Source organism: Lagopus muta, chromosome 8 (genome assembly GCF_023343835.1).
Source record: "Lagopus muta isolate bLagMut1 chromosome 8, bLagMut1 primary, whole genome shotgun sequence".
NCBI classification, from domain to species: Eukaryota; Metazoa; Chordata; class Aves; order Galliformes; family Phasianidae; genus Lagopus; species Lagopus muta.
The window spans coordinates 32295215-32308396 of NC_064440.1; the positions used below are offsets into that span (position 1 = coordinate 32295215).

Sequence of the window (13182 nt, forward strand, 5' to 3'; positions counted from 1 at the left end):
CCCAGGTAGCTCCTAGGGAGAGGCAGTGCTTTTTGAAAGGAGGATGGGTTTGGATACACCGGGGACAAAATGACTTTTTTTGCTCAGCGGCATTGTTGCTTATTTAGAAAATCAGAGTGGTTTCTCTCGCATTTCCTCCTGCTCTAGAGAACTGTAGGCGCTTTTCAGCCCAGTCCAGGCTGAGCACGGTGCAGCTCTAGACCGGCAAGACATGACACTATGGATTGTTACTCCGAGGCTGCAGCTGGGTCCTGCCTTCCGCCAGGAGAATTAGTTTAAAACTCAGATTCAGAGAGTCAGGTCTTCCAGGAGAGCATCAAAATGCTGATCCAAAGCAGTTCCGTTCTTCCCTTTTAGGGTTTGTTTACCTTGCTCAGGCTTCTGATGACGTTAGCACTCGTGCACTAGTGGTCTTGTTCTGACCGTGTGATGCAAGGACCTGTTCTTCCTAAACGACTTTCTTGGCTTCAGCTGAGCGGTGTGATCATCTCTTCCCCTCCCGTGGGGATAAAAAAGAAATTATTCTTTACAACTAATGGGATGAAATAGTGCTGATGAGAACGTGCCGAGTTTGTCTTGGAAGAAGGTCTCAGAGTTCAGGGCCAGGGTTCACAAACAGCACCATTTTCTGTGCATCATTAAGTATCAATCTCGAGGCTGTGCCTGGGTGTCGTTGCTTATGCATTGCTAGGATGACATTTGGCACCTCGAGTAGGAAAGACAAATTGCAGTCAGCGGCAAAGCTGCTGCTCGTTCGTCAGTTAGCGATGAACTAGTTAGTAATAAGACATGGGTGTCCAGCCCTTTGGGTGGTATCCCAAGGAAACATGTGGGGTCGCATCCTCTACCCATCTGCATCAGTCCAGGTGTTTACTTAAGTGGGGTTAAGGCCATTTACCAGCTTTGTGCCTCAGAAGGATGTATATTTCCTTGTCTGTTAGCAGCGAGATCAGAGCCTGGAAGAGTTATTCAGCTGTGAATATGTAGTATGTTCAGTGCCGATTCCCTGCGGGCTCCCATGTGCTTGCAAGCAGAGCTCACTGCTTACTTACGGTCAGCCCAGGGACCCCACTGTGCATTTCCGCATTTGTTTGCTGCGTGCTTTTCACATCAAGCCTAACGCGGCTGCCAGTGGGTTTACGTGGCCGCTCTCTGCTTACCCCAGAGAAGACCATGAGCTTCTCAATCATCGGTGTTTTATACAGCCGTACTGGTAACCATGTACTCATTGAGTCTGAGAGTCTGCTGTGTGAGCCTTCACCCGCTGAGGTGTCTGGGCGCAGGGGGGAGGCAATGGCTGCATGTGCAGGCTGGGCTTTGCGTCTCCCAAAGACGCGAACATGCCAACCAGCACATCCAGAGGGCTTTAAGTAATGCTGGGAAATGCAAATGGATACCCATCTTCATTTCCTCTGAGGCAGGGACGACTGACCGTCTGAAATTTGGTCTGAAAGAAGAAAAATCTTCATTTTTACCCTGTATTACGAGGGAGCTAAAAGCGGCCCACATTGTCTCCAAAATGGGAAGCGTGGCACTGTCAGTATTTCATTCCTTTTCTGGATGCTAGAAAATGACCTTCATAGCTCACTTGAGGCTTTGTCTCTTTAGAGTTATGGGCCATTCTCTTGTTAGCGGTAATAAACCGCATTACATTCCACTTCACACTGATGGGGTCTTTCTACATAAAGCCAGGGAACTTAGGAAAGAGAAAAGAAAAAGGCAAAAAGGTCAGTGAATTTCAAAATGTGCTTATTAAAAAGGGTATAGAAGGGAAGAAGCTCGTATCGCTTGTCCAGCGACACGTGCTGTATCAATAAGCCATTATGTTCTATACACTATTTGTGATGCACGCACATCGTTTGGTGCGTTACTACATCATACACGTGGGGCTCCCCTGTGCCCACAGGAGGCAGAGGCACTGCCCCCTACTGCAGCCACCATCAAATTTGGGGCTCTGTTTTTAAATGACCCTGCCTGGATAGCAGAGAGCAGGACAGGGCGTGAAGCGCAGGCCCAAAACCTTGCTGGTGTTGTGCTGTGCCTTTAAATAACGCCCACAAGCCCCCTTATCTCCCCTCTGCACTTTTGGCCTCCTGACAGGCCTGTAATTAGTGCAGATTTTTTACGTTCGTGGACAGATTGGAAATTTGGAGAGCACTTAATGAAAGAGGTCAGTTACCTTGACCAGGCTGAAATTGCAGTTAGAGGACACCGCTTGCTCCCAAGGCTGGCAGCAGGCAAATACATGAATATTAACGTACCGCAGGCAGAAATGCAAACCCTGTTGGTAACACGCGCAAGGCGAGGGCTTTGCATTCAGATGACGGCATCCCTATAGGTGAAAATGGTCTTCCAGGGACATCTCCTCTTAGAGTTGCTAAGGCAGCCCCTCGTATAGAAATACCTGTTGTAAGGAGCTGGGTTAGGACATGACCACAGGTCCGAATGGACTAGCGCCTTAGGTCAAGCATCCTTCCATACGCTTTGAGTCCAGAGGCCAGGGGCAAGCCATGTGTGTCTTTTATGATTGGGCCAGCGTGTTGTACAGCTGAAAGGTGTTGCATTGACCTCAAAGGGTGGTGATGCTAAATCCAGTTACTGCAATAGGTTTCTGCCTCGGGGAGCTAGTTTTGGTGGGGAATTAGGTGATGGCTTGGTTTGCGATCAGGACCGACCGGGGCCTCCAAAGTCCTCACTCCTTTCGGTTGAGCAGTGGGTGCGTAATGCCATTTTATTTATCTGTTTTAATTTCTCAGGCAATGCTGAGCTGCGACGGAAGAAAAATAAGAAACCTGCACTACAAATCCTGCAAACAACCGTTAAGCTGGGAAAGCTCACATCCTTTTGTTTCTGGATCTCTCCACTTAATGCATAATGGGAGAAGAAGCAAGACCCTGGTAATAATTACACAATTAGAATTGAATCTTATGATCCTAGCTGCAAGGGTTCTTATACCGATGTGCAAAACAACACGTCCTGTGCTCATAAAAAAAAAAAAGCAAAGGATGCCTTTTAAACATTTATTTTTACAGCGTGTATTTAATACTAAAAGTGATTATAGTGCGTTGCTCTTCACCTTAATTGTTTGGCAAATGTCACGGTGTAAAAGCAAATCCCTTTCTTGCACTTCCAGAACGCCGTGACATTCTCGTGCTGCCAAAGAGCCCCGCGAGGCGCTCAGGGGGGCCCCTTCTCTGCGAGCATTTCATAAGGCTTTCCACACCTGAGCATTTTGGGTGGATAGCGATAGGACGAGAGGGAACGGTTTCAAACCAAGACAGGGGAGGGTTAGGTTGGATATCAGGAGGAAGTTTTTCACGCAGAGGGTGGTGAGGCACTGGAACAGGTTGCCCAAGGACGTTGCGGATGCCCCGTCCCCGGAGGCATTCAAGGCCAGGCTGGACGTGGCTCCGGGCAGCCTGGTCTGGCGCTTGGCGACCCTGCACATAGCAGGGGGTTGAAACTAAATGATCTTTGCGGTCCTTTTCAACGCAGGCCATTCTATGATTCGAAGTTATTTCCTTCCTGCTTCTACTGCTGGAGACTGAAGTAGAGGCAAATCTTTTAGGTGTGCGAGTCCCTGCGTGACACAGACCTGGGTTCAGACTGCTCGGCTGCCAACAGCAGAGCTCCTTTCTGCTGCAGTGACTGCCACGGCGTACGCTCAGAAGAGATGACTGTCCCTTCAGCTCCAGGCAAGGGATGCATGTCTGTGCGTGTGCATTGCTACCATACGTTTTGAGCTGGCATAAGGCCAGGGCCATACATCTCTGTGAAGTTTGTATCGCCGTGTGTGTGTGTATAAAAAGCTGGGCTGCATTCACTTTGCAGAAGTCAGCTCCGAGCGTGAGCTGTCACAGCGACCTTTGATTTATACGGCCTTCTCTCTCAGTGGCTCTTCGTACAGGATTTCTGCATGAGGCAAAGCCTGATATTGGTGATGAATGGCTACGGAGGGCTACAAGGACAGAGCTGTGCCTGACCCCTGACTGGTACAGGTTCCAGTGCAGCGTTACAGGTGAGCAGCCTTCCCAGGGGAGGCTCTAATTTGAGAGAGCCTGTCCGTAGCAGCAGCGGTCCAGAGTCCCACTGCGTCCTCTCCATCAATCCCTCTTGTCCCCCTCAAATAAAAATGACTGGGAATCCGGCGGTAGCACAGGGAGAAGCCAAGGGAGGTAACTGGGGGTACTGGCTCCTTCCCCCCTGCAGCCTTGTCCCTGCGTGGGAACACAGCGAAGGGCAGAGAAGCGGTGACCCCAGGGAGGCTGAGGGAAGGGATTATGTACGGACCCTGGAGCGTGGAGATCAACTCAACCTCAGTGTGGGGTGGGCAGCACGTGTTGGCCACGCATTACTGCACGCTCACATCTAGAAATGTCAGCACCGTTCCCACCTGGTGTGCATCTTCCCCTTCCCCATCCTCCTGTTTGCCTTTTTCTGTCTCCAAATAAATCTCTAGGGGAGAAATACGCTACTTTCCAGCATCACACTGACCCCCTTCCTCCTCCCCGCCAGCCTCAAAATTAATTAAATGATGTCACGCTTGATTTTATCTGATTTGGAAGCAATTCATCACCCTTTTGCTGGTTCTATTAGTTCAAGCGATCAGCACATCAATTCATTTGTGAAACTAAGCTCAAGGGTAATTACAGCGAGGAAGCGTAATGCTTAAACGTGTTAATGTCTATAATCAGAACTATTTTCTCATTGCAGAACAATTGTTAGACAATTACACGTGGATATGCTTTAGATACAACTGAAATACATATGTTTTTAGGATCCTCAGCACAAGGATTTTCCGGCAGCGAGGCGAGACAAGTTGGGCGAATTCCAAGGGATGCTCGTCATTCGCTGTGTCAGACCTGACAAGGTAAGTACAAGGCTACCGCCTTATTCAAAAAATATATTTTATTTTATTTTTAGAAACAAATTATTTTAGAAACAAAAAGCATTTTCAAGTACGCATTGCAACTGAGCGGCTGCGGTTTAGCCCCAGCAGGCAGCTAAGCACTATGCAGGAGCTTGCTTCGTTCACAACAAGATGGGGGAGAGTAGCAGAAGTGGTAAGACTCTGAAAGCTCACCCTGAGGTAGTCTGTTCACCAGGTAAAAGTCACGGTCAGATAAATGCCATGGTTCCAAACATACCCTCGCCTCCATCTTTACTCTAGCTTTTATGTATGTAAGGATAGGACACAGAATATAGCTTTGGTTAGTCTAGACCTGCCACATCTCCTCCCAGAAAAGCATAACATGGAAGGATATGCCTTAAGCTTTTTGTGTTCATTCACAATTCATTTCATTTGTGAAACATTTCACTGCATACACACAAATCTCCTGAGCTTTCACACAAATCTCCTGAGCTTTTCCAGCTCAAGGTCATCTTAGGAGCCTAGTGACTTCCCTTTTTATTACGTCTGACAATGTGGCATGCATAAGTTTTCAACGTCACTATCCAAGGTCAATTAGACCGGTGTGGGAAGATAATTTAACAGTAGCGTAGACTGTTAAGTAGCAATTACTGCAGCCACCCAGATCCATTTTGTTCTACGGAGAGTGTTTTGATTTAGGACCATCGCGAGCATCTGGCTCAAAGGCTCAAATAAGGCGTAGATCACAACAGATACTCACCATTAGTCATCTTTATTCAAAAGTCAGCCCAGGAAAAGCAAGATAAAAGTATTCGCTCACGTATTTATCGTACATTCACAGGTAATCAGGTCTAGTATTAGTTCATGCCTAGCCGTGACAAAGCATTTTGCTTAAGAGAGAAGTAGGTCAGTTACTACTTCTGCTCTAGAAAGCCTATAAAGAAATCCTCTGCACTTCCTCAAACTGCCATTCAGCTTAATATTAGCATTTGCACCAGAATAAAAATATTTTTACCGTATAAATAGAAAAAAAAGTCAGAGTCATATTCAACTTCTGGACTCATCCTATGAGCTTTCAGAAGGTTGGCAAGTCTGATCGGCTGCGACGGGTGCCGGTGCCCGTGGGGTATATCGATGTTTGGAGACTAAGTTATCTACGAGACGCTTCCTAGTCACAGCAACTTCTTCTTCAAAGGCATATTACACTTCTGCCGGTTTTGCACTTACCTTAAAGCAAAAGATTGAGATTTTCAGATGAGTAACTTAACTGTCCAATTTAGAGGGTTCAGAACTTAGATCCTCAAGAGGTCATTTATCCGCTACTAGTCTTAGCTTAGAAGTATGCTTTTTACGAGCGCTACCATTGTCTGAATGTTGCACAGCAGTCCATCAGGTGATTCGTACGCATCACCATCTGATTCAGAAACTCTTCCACCAGCCTCGCCAGCGGGGTTCAGTTCAGCAACTTTTATTTTTAAATATATTTAGCAAACTTGTAAGTTGCGAGCCCGTTGTTTAGCTATGCTTTAAATAGCATCGGGGAGCGAGTCTTCAATTTAGTTTTAGTTTAGGTATGTTTAGGTAATAACGTTATACAATCAGCCCAGTTTCTGAGGTATCGGACCGCTTCCAATAAAGCAGACAGCTGCTATTTTTAGCTATTTGAGCGCTATTTATTCTTGATGTAATCTTGACAGCTTCCAGATATATTTTCAATATGAGACCTTACAAGCAAGATAAACATCTATTGCGCAAAGCCACGAAGAGCTCAGATGATAAATAAGGGGCACAATTATTAAGCGTGCCTCATCAGAGAGTTCGCCTCTCTTCTTTCTGTGTTATTATCCATAGAATTAAGACATGGCATATCAAAGGCCATTAACTAAGGAAGCTCAGATAAGTGTGCTTTGGTATACATCGACAGCACGGCCCGCACAAATACCGTAGGGACGATCAGAACGCGAGAACCGTGACTCATTCAAAAGACGCTTTAAAGCCCGACAGCCTAATTAGACAGCGATTCTCTATGAAGTTAGAGACAAAAAGCAGCAGTCCGACCAAGTCTTATTTTGTCAGGTGTCTTCCCTCTGAGAAAAGATAGAGCTGCTAATTGTAGTTTCCGGGAATTACTATCACACACCGAAGTTCATTTTTCTACTGTAATGAGTTGTTGGGTGAACAATCGGAACGAAATTAAGTTTTCTTCCAGAAGCTAGACAGTAAACTAGGCTTAAAAGGGCTAGAGGCACAGGTTACTTAGTAAATAAGGCATTTTAACTATCAAATGTAAGTTAATCCTATTCTGGCATTACACCATCATTTCTTCGCTAGCATTTAACTGTCTTGAAAAGAGTAGTGGGGTTTTTTGTTGTTGTTTGTTTGTTTTTAAAGAGTTCAGCTTCACATGTAAGATTACTTAGTTAACACTTACCAGGAAGGTTCTTAGCCACATCATCTCCAGCATGTAGTACTCGTCCATTGTCAGATCATCAAACAGCTTAGTAAGAGATAAAAATCCACAGCTACGACATTTGGCGTGTTCCTCCCTGCAGCGTGAGCCTAGAACAAGAACGGGTATTAAAACCAGGAAAATTGGATGCATAACAAGCAGACAGGTTTCTTCAGTATTTCTGTCTACGGGCAGAGGAGGCGTTTCGCAGATAACATCTGAAATATAATTCAGCCAATGTTAGGTAAAAACCAGTTGCGTGAACCATGAGCGAGACACAGCACGAGACAAGATCTAGACTGACTTCACAGCATTGATAGAAATCATTTTCTTCTTGCCAAATCAAAAACGTTCTCTTTGGATGGAAAAGGAGAAATGAAAAATCATATAGAGTATAATTAGCACGTGCGTCAAGGTATCCGATAGGATAAACTTTCGGTAGGCTTCAGTTTAGGGAAATGCTAGAAAATTTATTAGTTATGTAATAAATAAGGGGGCATTGTTAAGGAGATTTACAGAAATATTTAAAGAACATGGTTAAGCCAGCGCTTACCGTGGGTCATCATTAGGTTCCCAGCCCTCCAGTTCTATTAAGCCAAAGAAACTTTTTGCCACATCCTGTTCATTCGCGCTTCGGCAGCAGATAAAGCCCACCTTCATCATCTGTGAGAGACAGTTCAGAAGTTCAGAACTTGACTCAACACGCAGCTCGTGCTCCCATCGAACCGTCGCAGAGAACTTCTGGTAACGTCTTTCCCCACGGTATGTATCTACACAGATCCAGTTAAACAAGGAGCTTTAAGAGCGAGAGCTACAAGCAGGCAGGTCGATTAGTAAAAGAACAAGGAACAATCAGGTCCAGGGAGCAGGTGTCTATGTAGATGTTTCATTGGCAGGTTATCTGAGTACTTTTGCTATTCGGAGATTAGCTAGGGCACCTGTAGAAGCATTCCAATATCTGTGTATGGAATCTGCTGTAGTTAAGAATATTTATTTTTTCTCCTGGAAAAAAAATATTGCGCAAAGCCACAGCTACAGAAAAATCTTACATATAAGCTGTGTGAGTCAAGAGCTACAGTTTCCTGGCAATTTAAAATGGCATCTAGTAAAAAAAAAAAAAAACAAAAAACTGAAAAACAAGTTTGTTTTAGCTATCAAGATTCACCTCTTAGAGAATCTTTTTAGCATGGCTTAGATAAGATTTAACCTTGTCTTTCAATACATTTGCCAAAACAGAAGTGAGGTCTCCTGTTTTTAGTCCTCAAGTTGAAGGCTGCAAGGATGTAAGCATTAAATTTGCTAAACCTAAGATGATTTTAACTTTTGATATTAGATTCAAGTAGTCGTCATATCACTTCTTTATCCTTCCCGCTGCATGTAGTCAAATAGTTTTCTCTGCTTATCTGCAAAAAAAGAATCTGCTAGTACAGATGTAGCATAATACACAAAGTAACCATAAGTTCAGAATACAAAAAATTGAAGGTAGATGAACAAACTAAATACATAACCTTGTGTTTCTGAAGTTGTGAAGCTGAAAGGAGGTCCTTCAGAAGCGTCTCCAGTAGTGCAGGCTGTAGGGAGCGTAAGTCAGAGCTCCCGTTCTCCCAGGTTTCCAATTTAAGGTGTTTTCCTAATTGGTGACACACTACACCTGTGAAGCAGGGCTGCTTTAAAATAAGCGAGAACAGATGGGTGAGAGCAGGAGCGTGAAGAGTGGGAAACAAGTCTGCTTTTGTGTTAGGTATGTAATCATTATTTATTTGTTTTTTCTTACTGTGTTTTTATAAAGTGAAAGAAATGTGTTTTTTTTATGTATGAGTGTGTTTATTATTACATTGCATTTATAGTTGTTTTGTTGAAAATGTTTGTGAAAAGCTTATAGAAATGTAACAGTTTTGTGTAGTTTTCATAAAGAAGGTTTTGAAAGCATACAGGTTGCAATAAAAGGGGTTGAACCAGTACTGGTGTTTTTGAAGTGTTTGGGATTACTTGAATTTCAAGTTAACAGGTTAAAATCTTGTGTTGTTTGCTGATGCTGTTAGATTTTGGTAACAATGAGTTGGTAATCATGTAATATTCAGTGTGTTTTAAGATATATTAGTCAAGAAAAAGAAAGCAAATGGAGGCTTATAAGAGAAATGTACCTGTAGATGTTTACAACCGATAAGTTTTAAATGGTTTTCTTAAGGACTGTTTGTTCTGTGTGGTATTGTGCTTATTTTACAATAGTAAAGTAACGGATACAAATAAAATCAAGTAAAAAAAAAAAAAAAAACAAAATTAAAAAGACCAAAAAAAGTAAAGGATATCATTTTGTGCTGCAGTTTGCTAAAGCCGGCTACTATGTCTTTTGAAACAACTGCAATGAAAGTATTGAGAAAGTAAAATGGTTTTCGCGGTACAAATAATACGCACGCGGGCGGGCTTCCAGGTCCTCGTATCCGCACATTACCCTGTTCAGATGCGGGGCGGAAATGATATCGAGGGTCAGTTACTTCAGCCGCTGCAGGGCACGTCTTTATTACAAGATTATTTTGATGTCACTTCAGACATGTGAAGTTATTTCTCTAGGACTCAATCGGTGCTTTGTTGTTGGTGTAGCAGTACTCTCGTTGTGGCTTATAGTAAACTGTTTGAAGTGGCGTAGTAACACTTGCAAAACAACAGGACATTCAGATTTCTTTGTTTTTTTATTTAGGTAATGCCAACGGTGCAGAAATTCATCATTCACCACCTGGGCTATCAGTTTGTGGAGAACCGGTGTTTATTCTTTTCCCAGGAGCCGACCCTATGGTAGCACTCGTTAAGTTTGCTGACGATCAGGTATTGTAATATCTCCTGTTGTTTTTTTAAGGTAGACGATGCGTTTCCGTGTGCATTCGCATGTTTGTATAAACAACTAATGGAGTACAAATTGAAATGCTAAAGCAAGCTCAGAAAACCATTTTGTCTCAGAACACGTTGGAAGGGGTCTCGTGGTTCTCCTTAACGGGAAGCATTAACTGTCAGATAGAGTAGTAACACAGCATCTTAAGATCGTGGGTGATGTTTGCACTTTGAAGTTAATTACGTGCATTCTTACTTGCTTTGATTATGATGGTATTTAAAACAAACAAACTAGCAAAAAATCCTAGCAGTAGAAATCAGCACTTCTGTAAAAGAGGGTTGTTATTTCTAACGAGAATTGTCTTAAGTTTGAATGTCATAATCATCGCTTGTGAGACTTTCAGAAATTCATACATCTAACTGGAATAGTTTCCAATTTCCTGAAAAAAAGTTGCATAAATAATAACAGAGGAGATGCGTGTTGGTCTGTCGCTTACTCTAATTGTTTTCATATGCGTTTATTGCAGGAGCTTAACCCAGAGGCAGCACATCGGGATTTCAGAATCTGGCTCACCAGCTACCCGTCTGCCACATTTCCGGCATCCGTTCTTCAGAACGGAGTGAAGATGACAAACGAAGCGCCGAAGGGATTACGGGCAAACAGACTTCATTCACATCTCATGGATCACGTACCTGGCCCTAATTTTTAAAACAGCTGTAAAAAACCGGTTAGTAATGCGGTGGCGGCCTTACTTTGCGAAGGGGTTAAGAAGATGGTGACCACCTAAGTTAGCTCTGGGGAAAAAAGGTCGCAACTTAAATAGTTGTTCTGTAGTGTGCTCAAACTGCTTTCGATTACCGGTAGCAGAAAAGGAAGCATTTTTTGTTTTCTGCTCATCTCTGACTTCAGCGGTGGCTTCTTAGCGTGGCGTTGATGATACGTGACTTGAAAAGAAATGAATTGAAAAGCATGCTATTTGCCATTGCAAATTTGCAGTGTTGTTGTCGCACGGGCTTTAAGCGGTTGCTCTTTTGAATCGTGAGGGCCAATGGAATTTGTAGCGTTCTTACATAAATGCCCTTCCCGGTTCTGGCTGTTTTTATCAAGGCTCAGAAAGCTGGGTTTTTTGGATTAGATTTCTGTGCATCAGCTTATTTGACTGGAAAATATTTGCCATTATTTATCTTTCATAGCACAGTTGTTTTAAACGAGATGTAATACTTTGAAATGTTTTCAATCGCAAACAAAGCCAACATAAGCTTCATAGGTGTCGCGCAGATGATGTGCGAGGTTGCTTTGTGACAACGTATTTTTTTTATTTTTTTGCTGTATTATTGTTCTAAAGAATAAGTGGTGTTACATAAGAGGAAAGTAGCTCAAGTGTAGTATAAATAGTGAAATATTAAGTATAGAGATCAGACTAAGTACTGAAGTAGTCGCAGACCAGGAGATCTACGCTATAAGAGGGAACCATCAGTTGTAAATGGTGGTTTGTTAGGGTTTTTAGAGAATGCTGGTTGACTTTAAATTAGATGATAGCAATGGTAACGTGGCTGTCGGGTTAAGTTACAGGTTGTGGCTGAATGTGTTTGTTTTTTTTTTTTCTGTAGGAGGTGCCATACAATGCTTTTTGCTACACGACCAGGGAAGGTAAGTATGTCGGCAGAGTCACTGACAACTGGGATCGCTGCGTACTACTTAGCGTTTTGAAGACATTTTTCTTAGCGGAAGTCATTACAAGTAGAGATGACGAATGTGATTCGAGCGGCCTTTGCTGTGTTCTTCCTGAAGGTGAGATAAATATCTGAAAGTTGTGAATTTACTAGAAGCTTTCTTGGAAATAAGAGCTGGTCTAATTGAAGCAAAACTGCATATATGATTATATACATATATATTTTTCTGTGTCTGTGTGCATATGTATGCATATACACATATTTATTTCCTGTATATTTTTATATATATATACATATAAATATAAATAAATATATAAATATATAGGAAATTTAGGGGTCCTGTCAGCTGCTGTATAGTGCTGACTGTTCATGTACAGTCTTAGTTGGGATGTGTAGTTTCTATTTTTTTAGGTATTGTGTGCAAGTAGGGGTTCTTGTGGTTTTGAATGGTAGCTTCTGCAGTATTAAATTCAAAACATTTTTCTTTTGAGTAAACAAAAATGAAATGTTAGGTCAGGGCAACTTTTTTTTTTCAGTGTTTTCTGTTACAATGTTTCTAATGTATATTACAGTCTAGGGCAGCTGGTACAAGTGCCAAATCTATGTATTATGTTGTTCATGATATTGTTTATGATGTGACAGGTGACATCTGGAGTAAACTCCCCTGGGACTTTGACAACTGGAGGAGAAGACAATGAACCACTTAAAGTGACAGTATGAATCACAGAATGGTGGAATCATAGAGTCCCAATGTTGGAAACAATGTACAAGATGATCCAGTACAACTGTCTGTCACCATAAGCACTCAACCATATCATGCAGCATGTTGACCATCTGTCCCATTAAGTGAGTCTGGGAATGGGACTGTATATAATTGTGTTCCTATTCCAGAAATGGGACAGTTCAACAAGAATCAATAATAAGGTGCCTATGTACAGAAACACATGAAGGTACATGGATTAGTGCCCTATTTCATATTCCATAATCCATATTTCATATTTCTGCACACAAGTGGGCGATCATGTTCCTTCGTTCCTTCGTTCCTTCGTTCCTGCGTTCCTGCGTTCCTGCGTTCCTGCGTTCCTGCGTTCCTGCGTTCCTGCGTTCCTGCGTCCCTGCGTCCCTGCGTCCCTGCGTCCCTGCGTCCCTGCGTCCCCTCTACCCATCCTCCCTTTCCAATTCCTCCCATATTTCCCTCTTCTCATTCACCCCTTCTGGCTTATATCCCTCCCCTATTACTCTCCTTTATTTCTTTCTTATTTCTTCTCCTTGTTCTCTCTTTCTCCCCCTTCTTCTCCCCACGCCTTTTTCCTTCTTCTCTCATTCCACCCCTCCACCTTTCCCTGTTTTCTAACATTCCCCT

General features: G+C 43.0%; 3 long non-coding RNA genes across 7 annotated transcripts in view; 2 read left to right on the plus strand and 1 right to left on the minus strand.

Moving 5' to 3' along the window:
• The window catches only part of LOC125696724 (uncharacterized), a 116129-nt gene extending 112439 nt beyond the window's left edge, over positions 1 to 3690 (plus strand). For all 3 annotated transcript variants that reach the window (XR_007378481.1, XR_007378483.1, XR_007378482.1), the window contains 2 exons: positions 2757 to 2897; positions 3569 to 3690. This is a non-coding gene — a long non-coding RNA (uncharacterized LOC125696724). The remainder of the gene's footprint in view (positions 1 to 2756; positions 2898 to 3568) is intronic.
• A 205-nt stretch (positions 3691 to 3895) lies between these two features.
• On the plus strand, positions 3896 to 12679 carry LOC125696748 (uncharacterized). Of its 2 annotated transcripts, XR_007378501.1 has the most exons (6): positions 3896 to 4018; positions 4778 to 4870; positions 10018 to 10142; positions 10673 to 10873; positions 11757 to 11937; positions 12462 to 12679. It is a non-coding gene; the product is annotated as an uncharacterized LOC125696748 (long non-coding RNA). The 2 variants fall into 2 exon arrangements; XR_007378502.1 differs by lacking the exons at positions 3896 to 4018; positions 4778 to 4870 and adding an exon at positions 9016 to 9060.
• Positions 5795 to 9026, minus strand: LOC125696747 (uncharacterized). Of its 2 annotated transcripts, none has more exons than XR_007378500.1 (4): positions 8828 to 9026; positions 7873 to 8089; positions 7302 to 7429; positions 5795 to 6097 (listed from the first exon to the last, which is right to left on the minus strand). It is a non-coding gene; the product is annotated as an uncharacterized LOC125696747 (long non-coding RNA). The 2 variants fall into 2 exon arrangements; XR_007378499.1 differs by having other exon boundaries at positions 7873 to 7982; positions 8828 to 9023.
• Positions 12680 to 13182: the final 503 nt, after the last annotated feature.